This window comes from Heteronotia binoei, chromosome 11 (genome assembly GCF_032191835.1).
Source record: "Heteronotia binoei isolate CCM8104 ecotype False Entrance Well chromosome 11, APGP_CSIRO_Hbin_v1, whole genome shotgun sequence".
Lineage (NCBI taxonomy): Eukaryota > Metazoa > Chordata > Lepidosauria > Squamata > Gekkonidae > Heteronotia > Heteronotia binoei.
The window spans coordinates 16,585,807-16,602,500 of NC_083233.1; the positions used below are offsets into that span (position 1 = coordinate 16,585,807).

Consider the following 16,694-nt stretch of genomic DNA (forward strand, 5'->3'; position numbering starts at 1 on the left):
GTAAGAGCCACGTAGAATAAATGCCAGGTGTTTGAGTGCCGCAAGACACGAGCGTCAGAGGAAGGAAGGAAAAGGAAGGGAGGGAGGGAGGAAGGGAGGGAGGAAGGAAGGAAGGAAGGAAGGAAGGAAGGAAGGAAGGAAGGAAGGAAGGAAGGAAGGAAGGAAGGAAGGAAGGAAGGAAGGCAATTTTAATATTAAATGCTTTCTTGTTGGAATTCATCAGTCCTTTCTTTATCATATCTAGTACAAGACGATATTTGATGACAATACTTCTCCAAGCCTCCGGCTGGCTTGGCTTGGATAAGTGATTTAGAGAAAGAAATGCCTTCTCCAAGCTGGCTGATGGGGTGGTGGGGGCTTCGCGAGCCACACAATGTGTGAAAGAGCCACATGTAGCTCCTGAGCCGCAGTTTGGCCACCCCTGGACTAGAACAAAGTTTGAGTCCAGTGGCATCTTTAAGACCAGCAAAGTTTAAGTCTGGGTATCAGCTTTCGTGAGCATGCACACTTCGGATAGCACACAAAAGCTTAAACCTGGATTAAACTTTGCTGCTCTTAAAGGTGCCACTGGACTCAACCTTTGTTCTGTTGCTTCAGGCCAACACCACTGCCCATCTGAATCTATCTGCTTAGAACTGTGCTGTCAGTGGCCTCAACTGTTCAGGACCAATAGGGTGATGGAACATTGATCTCATCATCAATAAGGTGAGTTGTCGTTTCTTAGCTTCATCTGCAAAGTGGGGAATAAGAATGCAGACTACCTTTTCAGGGTTGCTGTAAGGATTACAGCAGGAGGATGCTGTCTGATTTTGCCTTGAACACTTAAAAGTCCTGTGTCAATGCCAAGCATAAAGCCCCCCAAAATGATGAAAACACCAGCATTCTGTGGGTTTGCATGCCATTCCATCCCTCTGTAGGGAGGGATGGTGGCTCAGTGGTAGAGCATCTGCTTGGTAAGCAGAAGGTCCCAGGTTCAATCCCCGGCATCTCCAACTAAAAAGGGTCCAGGCAAATAAGCATGAAAACCCTCAGCTTGAGACCTTGGAGTGCTGCTGCCATTCTGAGTAGACAAGACTGACTTTGATGGACCGAGGGTCTGATTCAGTGTAAGCAGGCCTCAGATTCAGTGGGAGCTCACAGGAGCACAGCTCCTGAACCTTTCTGAGAGTTCCATCTCCTTGTCTATTGAACATATGAAGCTGCCTTATACTGAATCAGACCCTCGTTCCATCGAAGTCAGGATTGTCTACTCAGACTGGCAGTGGCTCTCCAGGGTCTCAAGCTGAGGTTTTTCATGCCTATTTTTTAGTTGGAGATGCTGGGATTGAATCTGGGACCTTCTGCTTACCAAGCAGATGCTCTACCACTGAGCCACTGTCCTTCCCTACTATTGAATAGTAGGTGCAGCTACATAACAATCCCTGGATGAGCTCCACCACCTATTTTTCTACAAAATGACCTCTGAGTATAAGGCAGCTTCATATGTTCATATTCAAGATGACAGCCCCCTTTTGTGTGGGTGTGTTTTGTGTGTTTGTTTCAACTCTGCCCTTGCTGATTATTTTGGGTCTTTCATGACGTGCGTCTGGAGAACTCTGGGAGTTTGCTTACCTGCACTCAGCCAGGAAGTACAATCAGCTGATTTCTTTGAAGGATGACAGATGAAAGAGGCAAGTGCCGGATGCCTGATATCGCTGGGAGCTAGAACAGAAGGAGGAGAGTCACTCTCCAGGGCAGCTCTTGAAATATGTAAACATCAGTGTTAAGGCAGGCACAGGAGTAAGTCAAAGGCTTCTTTTCCCAGGATAACTCAGGCGGTACATTGGCCCTTGGCTATGGGGCCTGGATACTCGGTTTTCCAGTGTTTGCAATTCAGCCTTTGTGCGTGATGTGTCCCAGTTTTAGTTTCTAGTGATCAAGTTTAGAGCTCCATTACAGAGCATGCACCAAAACATATGATTAGAGCCTCATCCCAAGACTCTTATTTAAGAAAAGCAGTTTTGGGAAAGAGCTGTGAAAGGACCAGAGGAGCAGTGGAAGGGGGGGAGACAGGAATGTGAGATTAATCCTTTCTTTGCCAGCCATTAGTCCACTTCAGTCCCCCCCCCCCATGTACTTTTACCCAACTGTGACATATAAACATATGGAGCTGCCTTATACTGAATCAGACCTTCGGTCCATCAAAGTCAGGATTGTCTACTCAGGCTGGCAGCGGCTCTCCAGTTGAGGTTTTTCATGCCTACTTGCCTGGGCCCTTTTTAGTTGGAGATGCCGGGGATTGAACCTGGGACCTTCTGCTTCCCAAGCAGATGCTCTACCACTGAACCACCGTCCCTCCTTCAAAAGTAAAGGTAGTCCCCTGTAAAAGCACCAGTTGGTTCCGACTCTGGGGTGATGTCGCATCACGATGTTTTCACGGCAGACTTTTTATGGAGTGGTTTGCCATTGCCTTCCCCAGTCATCTACACTTTCCCCCCAGCAAGCTGGGTACTCATTTTACCAGCCTTGGAAGGATGGAAGGCTGAGTCAACCTCAAACCGATTACCTGAACCCAGTTTCCGCCGGGATCGATCGCAGGTTGTGAGCAGAGAGCTTCAACTGCAGCACTGCAGCTTTACCACCCTGAGCCACGGCGCTGCTAAAGTTATCTTTACCAGCAGAAACAAGGATTTTGTAGGTTTGGCAGCCTCCTGCTATTACAGTTGATCTCCAGATGGCCAAGATCAGCTCCCCGGGAGAAAATGGCTGCTATAGAGGGTGGACTCTATGACATTGTAGTGTGCTGAGGTCCCTCCCCTCCTACTCCGCCCTTTCCAGGCTCCAACTTCAAAACCTCCAGGTATTTCCCAACCCAGAACTGGAAACCCTAGGCGTTTGGCATTCCTTATTAAGTGCAAAACAGGGGATGGGTCAGAAATAGCTGGTATGAGGAAAGCAAAGGACTATTTCTGCCTTCCCAGTTGCTTTTTTGGGGGGGAGGGGGGAGGACTCTTACCACATTCATCATATATAATTAACCCCTCTTTAAGTGTTAACTGAGCTTTAAGAATGTAAAGTTAGGCAGCGAGTTCCTGGCACAGTGATTTGGATAATCCAAGAACTTAATTAAGGTGCTTATTTGAAAATGGGGGATGGAGGGGTTTGTAATATGATAATCAGGGCTTTTTTTTGAGCAGGAACGCACAGGAACACAGTTCCGGCTGGCTTGGTGTCAGGGGGTGTGGCCTGATATGCAAATGAGTCCCTGCTGGGCATTTTCTACAAAAAAGCTCTGTGCAAAACAATAGTGATGCCAGGGGTGTGGCCTAATATGCAAATGATGTCCCTGCTGGGCCTTTTCTACAAAAAGAGCCTCGATGGCAATCACTATTCAAGTCCAGTGTAGTAGTGGAGAGGATGTGGAGGCCTAGATTCAGATTCCCCCTTGGTTACAAAACTCATTGTCATCTAAAGGCAGAAATTCAGGCTTGGAAGGAAGATGTACGGTATTTGTGGCCATTCCTCTCCTGGCAATGCCCTTATCTAGGGGGGGCAAGTGACAAAGGAGGATGGGATTGAAAAATGGACCAACTTTGTCCCTTCTGTCCCTCCAGCCTGTGAAGATTTTGCTAGTAAAACATAAGTTAAGAACCACCGTTATTGTTCAAGCAAAAAGGTTCTTATCTAAGTTTACGCTGCTTTTTAAAAAATTGTATCACATGAATGCATATACTTGGAATTTATGTATTAGGTGGAAGTGTTATTCTCCATAAACTGGCAATACATGCCAACCCTTTATGTGTAGTTCCTTTGTTATTGTTCTTTATTTGTTCCTCTGATTTTCACCACATGCCTGAACTGTGTGACAGTAAAGGTCAGCAACAGGCAGCCGCTGGGCCCAGTCTGGCACCAATGCTACCCACCCGCTAGCCAGCAGTGAAAGATGGGTGGCAAGGAAGATCCAGTTGTGTCCCTAGGACCTGGCAGAAGACAGCAATGGTAATATTGATCTCAAGTTGCAGCTGGCTTATGACAACCCCGTAGGGTTTTCAAGGGAAGAGACAGATGGGGTGTGACGTGGCCTGCCTTTGCATAATAACGCTGATGTTCCTTTGATGGTCTCTCATCAAAATATTGACCAGTGCTGACCCTGCTTAGCCGAGACCGGCTCGCCTGGGCCATCCAGATCAGAGCAATCTTGTGGTACTTCTTTGCAAAATGAACCGCTGAGAACCAAAAGTTCCAAGTATTATCCTCCTCCCACCATGTAGTAATAATGCATAGACAGCACAGGTATTTCTCCCTTATAAAGAGACAGACTCAGGGTGAGAGGTCTTCCTTGCTTTTAAAAAAGTCTCCATGCTACAATGATCCCCTTCAAAATTATGCAGGCAGGCAGGTTTGCATGTACTCCACTTTCCTGTTAAATTCTCTTAAGAATTTTGAGATCTCCAAACTGTTTGGCGGGACTGGGGGTGGAGGCCAGCAGATGAAAGTGAGTTTTAGGGTTTGTTTGTTTTTAGCCGGAACCAGGTTCCAGCTGGCTTGGCATCAGAGGGTGTGGCCTATTATGCAAATGAGTTCCTGCTGGGCTTTTTCTGGAAAAAAACCCTGCGCGAAACAATGGTAATGTCGGGGTGTGTGGCTTAATATGCAAATAAGTTCCTGCTGGGCTTTTTCTACAAAAAAATCCCTGGTCTTAGGTGAGGCTACAGATGTCTCCTATTATGTCTCTCCACTCCCCCCCCCTGTGACCTCAGGGATCTGGCTGACCAACTGGACCAAATTTGGTCATAACTGTTGAGGCACTGACTTGTTGTCTAAGTATTTTACATTTTTTAAACTGTAAATGTTATCATTGTTTTAATATTGGAACTGTGATGGAACTTGCCCTGAGTCTGCTTTGCCGGAAGGGTAGGATATAAAGCCAATAAAATAAAATAACCTTAGGAGACCGTCAATGTGGGAGAGGGAAGGTTAGCAACCTTTGAACCCTATTGAGTTCAGTGGATTCTGAAAGGTGTAACTCTTTTTGGAATTGCTCTGAATCCCATCTGTTCAAGGATTCTTTTTAAAAAATCTGCTGCGGTCCCTCCATTTTTTCCCCACCCAACTCACCACATTCTGTGGAGAAGAATGATAACAGAAAAGAATGTCTAAGGGACAAGGCGTTTTTGATTTCTGACTAAAAGACCACTTTGGGGGGGCATAGCTCAAAGGAGAAAGGGGGGCATAGTTCAAAGAAGAAGAAATGACAGCTCTTGATCTTCAGAAAGAACCGACAAGGAAACAAAAGGGCAAAGTTGTGAATTCTATTTATTTTCACTTATGACAAAAAAAAAAAAAATCAAGCCGGCAAGAAAACTTTTCCGCACCTACCTTAGTAATTATATTTCAATGGATAACGATATTAGGGTTTTTTTTAAAAAGTATTAAGATGCCGCAGGGGCCATTTTTTTTTTTTGCCTGAAAAGCACGGCTGAAAGACAGACGGTGAGAGAAATGAAATCCAAACTAACTGCCATGCCAGTTCAAGAAAAGGCGGCAGGCGCCTCTCCCTCCCCCCACCCCCGCTCAGATTTGGGAAGGGGCTCCCCAGGATGCCAGCCCGTGCCCTTGCCTTCCCCGAGCTGCCCTTTCTTCCTGGGTCCAGCGAGGGCGCTTCCTCGGAGGAGTCGAGGACTGACTGGCCGGCCGGCTACAGAGCCCCACCGAGGCCGGCGCCGGGGAAGGCAAGGCCGCCTGCGAAGGTGCTGCAAAAAGCAACCCTCCCCTTGCATGGGGGGCTCCTCCCTACCGGATTTCCAGACCCCCCCCCTCCTATTGCAAGCCCCACCTGTTGCTGGCTGCTCTTGGGCGGCCGCGCTGGAGAGAGGGCGAAAGCGCCAAGGGGCAGATCCTTCACCCAGGAGGAGGCTGCAGGCCCTCGGCTCGCCCCGTCCAGCCGGGCTCCCCGCTCAGCCGCCCGTCCCTTCCTGGGCGTGTCGCCAGAGCCGGCTCGAACGGGGCTGCCTCGGGCTCTGCCTTCCCTGGGCGAGCCGCCGCCTCTCCTCTCCAGGCGGGCCAGCGCCTCAGCCTTTTGGTCGCCGCCTTCCTCCCCGGCCCGCCAACCTCCTCCCGGGCTCCTTCTCCCCTCCGTGCTGCCGCCGCCACCTGCGCAGCGACTGCCTGGCAGCAGGTGAAGGCGGCGGCGGCGGCGACGGAGTGAGGCGCAGCGCGCATGCCCTTCCCCTCTCCCGGGCATGCTCATTAGCAGCCGAGGCGCCCCAGCTAAGAGGCGGGCGGCGCGGGTGCCGCCAGTTTCGCCGGCGCAGAGCGGAGCGAGCGGCTGGCGGAGGAGCTGCTGCTGCTGCTGAGGCTGAGCTTGAGCTTGGCTTGGCTTCCCTCGCTCGCCGAACGGGCGCTGCCTCGGCTTCCCGCCTGCCTTCCTATCTACCTGCCTCCCTGCCTTCTCCTTCTCTCTCTCCTCGTCGTCGTCTGGAGCGGAGCCGTTGCCGAGGGATGCAGGCGAGGAGCCGCCGCCGCCGCTGCCTTGCCGTCCTCCGCGATGTGGATTTATAGCCGCCTTCAGCAGCCGAGCCGCCGCCGCCGCGCCGCCGCCGCCGGGGAGAGGCAGGGCGAGGGCAGCAGCAGCGCCAGCAGCCGGGCACGATGGCTTGCCGGCCGAGACGCGCCGGAGGGAGGCGGCGCCGCAACTGCTGAAACTTCGCCTGGGCAGGCAGGTGAGAGCAGCGGGGGGGGCGGGCGTCGTGGGTCGGCCGGCCCTGGTCCGCGGGGGGGGGGGGGGGGCGTCCGCTGGGTTGCATGCAGGAGTGAGACCGCCTAGAGTGAGGACCCTCCTCTAGGGGGACCCATGCATCCGCTGGGTTGCATGCATGGGTCAGAGACCCCCATAGGGGACCCATGCATCCGCTGGGCTGCATGCATGAGTGAGATCCCCCCCTCCCCCAGGAGACCCATGCATCCACTGGGTTGCATAAGTGAGTGAGACCCCCTAGAGTGAGATTCCCCCCCCCCCAAGAGACCCATGCATCCACTGGGTTGCATAAGTGAGTGAGACCCCCTAGAGTGAGATCCCCCCCCCAGGAGACCCATGCATCCACTGGGTTGCATCCGTGAGTGAGATCCCCTAGAGTGAGATCCCCCCCCCAGGAGACCCATGCATCCACTGGGTTGCATCCGTGAGTGAGACCCCCTAGAGTGAGATCCCCCCCCCCAAGAGACCCATGCATCCACTGGGTTGCATAAGTGAGTGAGACCCCCTAGAGTGAGATTCCCCCCTCCCCAGGAGACCCATGCATCCTCTTGAGTTGCATCCGTGAGTGAGATCCCCTAGAGTAAGACCCCCTCTATAGGGGACCCATGCATCCCCTGGGTTGCATGCGCGAGTGATGCGTCGGAGGACCAGGTTCCAGGAACATCTCCTGGGCTGATGTGCCGGAAAGGACCCTGAGGTCACTTGTGCTCTGGCATCTCCCGCCTCTCTTCTGGGGGAGCATTGGTGTGTGTGCACATTTGATTCTGGTGTGCCCCATGCACACATGCCGGGCTGCCAGCGCCCCCAAGGTAGCACCTCTGATGGCTGTGTGCAGCCCTATGCTGGGAACGTCCTTGCCATTGTCCCTGGTGGTGCGCCTGAGCAAATGTGTGTGCCCTGTGTGTTGGGTCGAGGCTGGGCGAGTGAAGGTTCCCCGAGTTCAGGAGTGCATGTCGGGATGTGTACGAGAGAGAGAGATGTGAAGAATGCATCCCCTCTGCTCTGTGGCAGCCGAATCTTGTGGCCCCCTCAAAGATGAATCGGGCTGCTTGTGGCAGCCAAAGGTGGCGCCTTAAAGGCTAGCGGTTTATCCCAGCGTAGGGCTCTCAGTGAGTTATGCTTCGTGCCGTGATGGTGGCGGAAACCGTCATGTGCCTGGAGCGCTCTCTGTCACGGTTTTTGTTTTTGCATGGAAGTTGTCTGAGCGTTTAGATCCTGGCGAGAGCTGCCTGTGTTCACCCACACTTGCACAACTTCTGTGTTGTGATGCTTGCCTGTTACAGGGTACGTGGAGATGCCCAGAGACTCATTTCTGGAAAGGCACAGTATAAGACCCAGGTTTATTGGATTTTTTTGGTGTGTGTACCTGAGTTTGAAATCTGCACATTACAGTATTTATGACACTCATTTCTCTCTCCACGTAGCAGTTCTGCCAAAGAGATGTACTGCTTGTTTAGCGAGCTCTAAATGTGGAGATATACACATTTATTTTGCCTATAGGGGGTCTCCTTTGCTCACAGTTGCTGGATTGTCTTTCTGTTACTGTAACAAATGCATTGGGCACTTGGCGGTCGCTCTTTCTCATTTATTTTCCTGTGGTTGGGGGTACCTGCAACCCCAAAAAACATGTTTTCTGGGCCCAGGTAGGTTGCTTGATCAGTTGAAGGTGATAAGATTATATGATGGTGAGGATGGCGGTATTTGCATTTTTTGAGAACTGCTTTTGGACAGGTCTGTTTTTTCCGTAGGGTAGCTTGTTGTTTTTATTCTTGCCTTATGAGTGAGGTGGTGGGTGAAGGGGGTTGCCCATGTAACAAGTGAACTGCAGAGATTTGAGCTGTGAATGCTCTCAGACTTAATGTTTAGTATTGCTTAAAAGCTTGGTCAGTTTTCCTTAGCCCCGTGTTACAAAAGTGTTGGAGAAGCAAGCCTTTGACATAGTTTAAATGAGAAGAAATGCAATATGGTTTTTTTTCTCACCCGACCCACCTTTAAGATTGTAACGGATGGGATGGGCATGTGAAGCTGTGTGGGCTTGCATGCTTTGCTGGCAGCCGAGATGCTTAAAAACGAGCGTTTTCTTCAAGGTGTGTTTTGATCAAGCTCCAAGGCCTTCGTGGAGTTCCAGGAAAGGTGAATGAGAGGACAGCTTGCGGGTCACTAGTAGGCGGCCCTTCTGTTTATTCATCCCCCCCCCCACCTGCCGCTTTCTGAGTGTCTTAGTCACTGAATATTTTCTCCTCATAGTCTACTGTCTGGTCATTTTTGCTAAATTCTTTGGCAAGGATGTGCAATCTATCAATGCACGTAGGCACTATTTCTCTTTTCAAGCTACCTTTTTTCTGTGTAGAACCTGGCCCCTTGAACTCACTATTTATGAATTATGATTACCGGTTGTTCTTTTTATGGCATAAGGGAAAAAGAGTAATGAAAATACAAATCTGGTGGTATTTTGTCTGTAGAGGGGAATAGATACACTTTAAAGGCTCCATTCGGCCACAGGAACAACTTCTGCTTTTGGCTTTAATGCTTTTTGTTCAAATGAAGGGTAGAATTCAGTCATCTTCCAGGTGTGATGTTTTGCAGTAGATCAAGAGAGGCGGAAATCTGTCTTGGCTGCTTGGAGCTCTTCCGTCACTTTAATTGTCAAGATGGATGACATGCAGGGCAAAAATAAATAAATAAATAGATCCAGCTGCTGAGGTCACGCTGAAGACACATCAAATATGCTTGCTTTGTTTCAGAACGTGTTTGAAGAAACAATTCTGACCCTCCCTTTTGCCTTTGCATTCGCCTGGTTATTAATTAAGAAGCTTAACAGACACAGCACACAGTCAATTCCGTATTGGCCCTTGTAACTCCAGCATTGGCAGAAAAGAACAACTTATGGATTCTAACCGGGAAGGAATATTAATAGTGAAAGAGGAATACATTTTCCCCAAGTTTCTCTTTTTCTTCCCAGGAGCTGCTCTTCTTCCTTCTCATTCAATTGGTGCTCTATAGATCAGGCAAGCGACGGGAACACAAACCCCATACCCTTTTGTGCTCCAGTCTCCTAAAGACAGATGTGAAGTTGCCGCTGATATTGGTGGAAATCACTTGCGAGTAATATGTTTAGGATCCAAGTGCCCTGTGTGTGTTTTTGTGTGGGGATAAATAGCATACAAAGAAGAAGAAAAAAACCTTCCTGACTCTCCTGTATGCATGTTTGTGTTTGTGTTCTTTGCATAAACTTTATTAAGTCCTTTTTGACACTGTCAAATTATAGCGATACCACCAGGGAAAGATCTGCAGGTGAATTAATTAATGAGGATTCAGAGGATGCACATCTGGCCCATCACTTTTAAGTTAATGTGATGGTCTGTGAGAAATGACTTTTGCACTGTAGACCTGCTAAACCATCCTCATTTACCTTTCTCTGGGAGATGTAAATCTTTGTCCGTGTTGTCTGCACTTCAGGCTGAAGTGTTTAGCCTTTGAGCCTTAGCCTACCAAGCAAGTGCAGAGCGCTGCCCTCTTGAGCGTTTCCTGGGTTGGTTCAATTTTTTGGTGAGGAAAAAATACTTCAGATGCGTGGCTTTGGGGTAGGGGGAAAGGAATATTTGGTTTCTCTATATAAATATTCAAAGTAGAGCATTGGTGGCGTCAAAGAGACATCCCTGCGGTGCTGTAGATCCATCACTCTACATCAGATGCCAGGAGAGAGACTGCAGCCCCGAGGTGCTTCACCCATTTCGTAGTAGCCGCTCTCTGCTGCCTTTCCTACCTCCGTTGGGAAGACGCTCATTTTTGCTTCCTGCCTTCTTGGGAAGGTGAACCTTCTCCAAGTTCTAATAGCTGCTTCAACTGCAAACCGGTTCTAGCATCCCCCCCCCCCCCAGAAAAATCCACAGTAGTTAAGAAACATCAACGTTTCTCTGCTAAACTCCAGCCTCCTCCATCACCGTTCACCTGGATCATCAGACACTCACCTGCTGCTCATCTTTGCTTGTTTTTCCAGTCATTGGAAGGAGAACATTTCTGGTGCAAGCGGAGCATTCGTTCTGACCTGTAGAAAACTGTATATTTTCCTGGTGAAATTGTCTGACATAGAATTGCTAACTTCCAGGTGGGGCCTGGAGATTTGCTGGAATTACAACTGACTTCCAGGCTGCAGAGAGCAGTTCCCCTGGAGGAAATGGCCGCTTCAGAGGATAGACTCTATGGCATTATACCCTGCTGAGAACTCTTTCCTCCTCCCCCAGGCTCCACCTGCAAATCTCCGGGAATTTCCCAATCTGGAGCTGGCAACCATATCTACTTCATGGTCTCCTCCCTGCCCAGATAGATTTTTGTGTGGGAATTCTCCCCCCGCCCCAACATTATTAACTTCCTTTTTGACTTCTGCATAATGATTCTGCCTCATCCTGATCCATCGTCAGCGGTCTATTTCTATTGCAATGCAGTTAGTAATTAGTGGCATATATTGCTTAGATATGCAAATGAAAAGAGAAGTGATTTGTAGTGGGTTACCCCCCCTCCCCAAGTTTTGTAGCTGTGGATACAGTTGACTGTGAAGCTGGTAATATAAAGCCTTCTAACTCATCTGGAAAGCAAAATCTATTCTGGGTATGGATTTTAATTGAGGAGAAATGACTGACTGTCCTTCTGAAGTAGATTATGGGGGCAAAATGTTTTGGGAGTTATTAATTTTTATTTTTTTTTGCCAGTAAGGAGTTATGTAATGAAATGAATGCATAATATCTGGCAACACATCTACAATCTGCCTTTCAGGTTAGTGCTGCGGAAGAGGCATCTGTGCTCTCTTCACCCTCCAATCCTGGGAGGGGGGAGGGGGAGCATATAAAACGCTGTTGTTGTTGCATCCTATGTTTGTCACCTATTTATAGTGCGCTTTCTGGTGGCCTCTCATTTTTGGCACAACTGGCTCTTTCTGTGTGCTCTGGCATTTCACCGGCTGGGTTCTGAGGGAAAAATGCACCCAATGAATAAATTGTATCAGACTTGGATTTGAATGAACACACACTAAAATGTATGCAGAATGCAAACTTGCTGTGTGCACCTATGTATATGGAGATGACATTAGATATTATGTGATAGCAGTGAATGTACACAAAAATATTATTATATGTGGGTTATTATGATAAGTGGGGTGGCCAAACTTGCGTAACGTAAGAGCCACGTAGAATAAGTGTCAGATGTTTGAGAGCCACAAGATATGAGTATCAGATGATTGAGAGCTGCAAGGCAGGAAGGCAAATAGATGGGGGAGGGGGAGTAATGGAGAGGTGGACCGAAATCAACTTTAACTTTAAAAGCATTCTCCAAGCCGCTGGCTTGGCTTGGAGAAGTGATTTAAAGAGAGAAATGCCTTCTCCAAGCTGGCTGACGTGGTGGTGGGGCTTCGAGAGCCACGCAATATGTGTGAAAGAGCCACATGTGGCTTCCAAGCCACACTTTGGCCACCCCTGTCGTAAGTGGTTCTAGATAATAATCAAGCCTGAAGCTAAGATGGCTAAACTGTGGCTGGCATACTTTGGTCACATCATGAGATGACAAGACTGACTGGAAAAGACAATAATAACAATAAAGTTGAAGGTAGCAGGCAAAGCGGATGACCCAACATGATGCTAATGGGGCAGTAGCACATCGGGCTATTTGGCTGCATAGACAAGGATGGGATTTTAAAAGGGCAAACTAATGGGAGATATGGCTAGAATAGGAAGGACACTGGATGGAAGATTTACTTCATAAAGGAAGCCATGGCCTTCAGCATGCAACCCCTGAGCAAGGCTTTAATGATTAGATGTTTTGGAGATAAATTAATTCATGGGGGCCGCCATGTTAGAAGCATCTTTAATGGCGCATAATATATACATGATCTAGCTGAAATTGAACACCTTTGTGTCTTAGAGATTTCAGTGGAGCTGGTAGTCAGTCATCTTAATCTCTCCTATGGAAAACGATTGGATTTCAGTGTTCTTACTCTGGATGGATTGTGCCTAATGTAAAGGGAAGAAGCTAGTTTGTAGCTGGCTGATTGGATCTTATTCCTCATGGAAGTAATTCACAGCGATGAGACCAATCAACCAATGCTGAACGATTTGTATGTCTCCTTTCCTGTTGTTTAAACAGTGAAATAGTAAATGTCAACCGGCTTAAATCTGGGGTTTTGTTTTGTCAACAGTAGATTCAGTTTCATTATGGAAATTTACAGACAGATGAGGTACTTTTTTTGCATAATCCATCCAGTGAGGTTATTGTCACCTGGGAGCAGGCTGGATGGATCTCTTTCTGAATCAAGACCTATATGCATACTTTTTCAAACCAGAGAGATATGGTTTGAAATAGTATGGGACCAACTCCTTATGACGATCACGGATCAACTCTCTCTGAAATATATCCGAGCTTTTTTTTTTTTTTAACTGAAAAATGGCTTCCATTTTTTGAATACACTACAGCCAGTGACATCTTACCAATCAACATGACTTACTGACAACTCATCTCTCTATAATTCTTTGGAACTTCTTAATTTTTCTCCTCATCTTTATTTGTTTATTTTTTTTTCTTTTTCTGGCCTTGGGATGGTGCAAAGTTGTATGCCTTATTCATCTGTAGGTTATGAATACTAGCAAGAATGATTAAAATCACACCACTTTGCTAGCTACATGACATTTCCTTACAGGAAATTGTATTTGTATAGCATATTAATTTGTTACTATTATGCACAGATAAACTATACTTATGTTCCACCTGTACTTTATGTTACTTTAATGATTTCAATTGCTTTGTAAATGCTTTCAATCATAAATAAACTTCTTTTAAAGAGGGAAAAAAACTATATGCACAAAACAATATCGCACACGGGAGGGGGGAGCATGTCTGTTTTCAAAGTGACTTGCGCTGGATTGGAATGAAATACAAGGCTGGTACGTGGGAGTAGCCTGCTGCCCTCTCCTCCCGGCTGCCATGCCATCCCCTCCCTGCAGCCGCCCACCCGCAGCCATTAACCTTCCTGTGGCTGCTCGCCACTGTCCCCTCCCCACAGCCGCTCACCCACCGCTGTTTGCTTCCCCGCACCTGCCACCATTCCCTCCCATCCCACGCCAGCTGCCAGCTCGGCAAAGTCGGGGGGGGGGGGCACGTGGCAGTGACATCATTATGACATCATTGGGGTGTGTGCGAAAATATCAATTGGAGAGACGAAGGTCAGGCGTTCAGCATAGGGGCGCAGGCACGCCCAGTCCTGGGCCTGATGCATCCCTGGAGAAATCTGCGCTGGCATCGACCAAAACCAAACTTGCTCCAGCTTGGCTCTACTGCGCATGTGAACAAATACTGCCCAATACCCAGCCTACCAGTCCATGCACCACAGCTTTTTTTTTTTTTTGCTGTCTAGTCACAGCTGACTTACAGCAGCCCTTCAAGGGATTCTCAAGCCAAGAGGTGGTTTGCTGTTGCCTGCCTCTGTGTTGTGACCCTACACTCCCTTGGTGGTCTCTCATCCAAGTGCTAACCAGGGCTGACCCTGTTTAGCTTCTGAGATCTGAAAAGATCGGGCTAGCCTGGGTCATCCTGGCCAGGACAGCTACTGAGACATGTCATGTACTGATGATGTGTACTGAGACAGCTGCTGAGTTTGGTGTGGCGGTTAAGTGTGCGGGCTCTTATCTGGGAGAAACGGGTTTGATTCCCCATTCCTCCACTTGCAGCTGCTGGAGTGGCCTTGGGTAAGCCATAGCTCCTGCAGGAGTTGTCCTTGAAAGGGCAGCTTCTGTGAGAGCTCTCTCAGCCACACCCACCTCACAGGGTGGCTGTTGTGGGGGGAGAAGACATAGGAGATTGTAAGCTGCTCTGAGTCTCTGATTCAGAGAGAAAGGTGGGGTATAAATCTACAGTCTTCTATGTTACTTGCTTGTTGGTAACCTATGCCACATTCCACCCCCCTTCCCCCCGAATATATTTTAAGGCCAAACTAAGATTTGGGAGACCAAGTTCCAAAACCACACCCTGCCACGTAAGGGTTGGCCAGTTTTAGACTAATTTACCTCACTGGCAATGTTCCCTTTAAGCCAGGGGTGGCCAACGGTAGCTCTCCAGATGTTTTTTGCTTACAACTCCCATCAGCCCCAGCCAGCATGCCCAATGGCTGGGGCTGATGGTAGTTGTAGGCAAAAAACAGCTGGAGAGCTACCATCGGCCACCCTTGCTCTAAGCTGCAGTGTCTTGTGAGCAAAAATTCTGCCTCGTGAGCTACTGGCATAACGTTGTGTGCTCCTGCATAAATTATTGTGCTCTGGGGCCATCCTTCCTGAGCTAAGAGAGAAATGTGTGAGCTGGAGGCTAAAAATCTGTGAGCTAACTCACACTAACTCAGCTTAGAGGGAACACTGCTCACTGGGTTGTCATGAGGATAAAATAGAGCAGAACTACCTATTGCGGGAGAAGGTGGGGTATCAATGAAGTAAATGAATAAACAATGAACACCCTTTGGGGAGATGGGCTAGTCCAAGTGATCAAATAAAGCCACCGGTAGAGTAGAGTACATTAGTAGAGAATGGAGATTTTACTGTGAAAAACTTTAACTTTAAATTCATTCTCCAAGCTGCCGCTGGCTGTCTTGGCGAATTGATTTAAAGAGACAAGTATCTTCTCCAAGCTGGCCAACAGGGGGGGGGGGGCTTCAAGAGCCACACACTATGGGCGTTTTCGCACTGACCTTACTCTGGAGCGACGTCCCTCTTCACCGCGCAGCGTCTGTGCTGATTTCGCACCAGTTGCTCCGCAGAACCCAGAAGAGCCGCAAAGTCCCGCGGCTTTTGCGTTGCAAATGTAAACTGGTTTTTGGCGGTTTACATTTGCAACGCAAAAGCCAGGGGACTTTGCGACTCCTCCGGGTTCTGCGGAGCAATTGGTGCGAAATCCGCGCAGACGCGGCGCGGTGAAGAGGGACGTCGCTCCGGAGTAAGGCCAGTGCGAAAACGCCCTGTGTGTGAAAAAGCCAGGTGTAGCTCTCGAACTGCAGCTGGCCACCTCTGGTATAGCGCCATAGTCTATCCATTACATTAGCCACTTTCTCCAGAGAAACTGCTCTCTGGTGTTTGGAGAACAGTTGTACTTCTGTGTGTGTGAGTGTGAAACTAGGCCATACCTGGATGTTGGCAACCCTACCTTCAGCAGTGAATTTTTTGGGGAGGGATAAAAGATTATCATAATACCACCTTTTTAAAAAAATGAATGATTGAGTACTAACTTAATCTTCTAGTTAACACTTCCATTCCATTATCTCGCCAACATATGTAAAGTTTAGGTTCAGGGCACAAACTTTTACTCCCTTAGAACAGGGCTTTACTTTTGGAAAAATAGTATCAGTCTTTCTGTCTGCTGCTTTACTCATTGTTACCATGTGAACAGGGGGTGGAATGAAGAGGAATAGATAAAAAAAATGTGAAAAATAGGGTAAAGATTTTAAGTCATCCCCGTTTCCTTCTGTCAGGCCCCGTTACCATGGGAACTGGTTCAGAAAGGCAGTGGGTAGTCAGCCGTTGAGTGAGAAGAGTTACCCGTAACTCTTAGATGCTGGCTGCCTGTTGTGGGAGATTACGAACCCAGCAAAAAGATTAGTTTTTGGGATAAAAATTGATTTTTTTTTTTTTTTTTTAAAAATAGTCTGCTCCAACTGGTCAGGTAACCTAAATTCCGTATGAGGAAAACCAAATGCTTTTGACAATCTGTGTGCAAAACTAAGCAGCTCCGCATGCATTACTACATTTGGGGTAATTTATTTTGCTCAAGAGCAGCAGCAAGCTTATCGAGGCCTCAGAAATCTCTCCATGCTTTTAAAACTCCTCCCCCCCCCCCCCCGCAGCCTGGATGCATAGAAACTTGCCTTGAGTAATTTTCAGGACATCCTGATTCCACGCCTCTGCTGCGTGAATGGATACAGGCTGGCCAAGAC

At 48.2% G+C, this 16,694-nt stretch overlaps 1 protein-coding gene across 1 annotated transcript in view; it reads left to right on the top strand.

Annotated features, from left to right (window-relative positions):
* The first annotated feature begins 6,601 nt into the window (after positions 1-6,601).
* TENM1 (teneurin transmembrane protein 1) overlaps positions 6,602-16,694 on the top strand; it is a 713,021-nt gene continuing 702,928 nt past the window's right edge. The window contains 1 exon segment of the mRNA XM_060250020.1: positions 6,602-6,701. The gene's annotated coding sequence lies outside the window, so the exon portion shown is untranslated.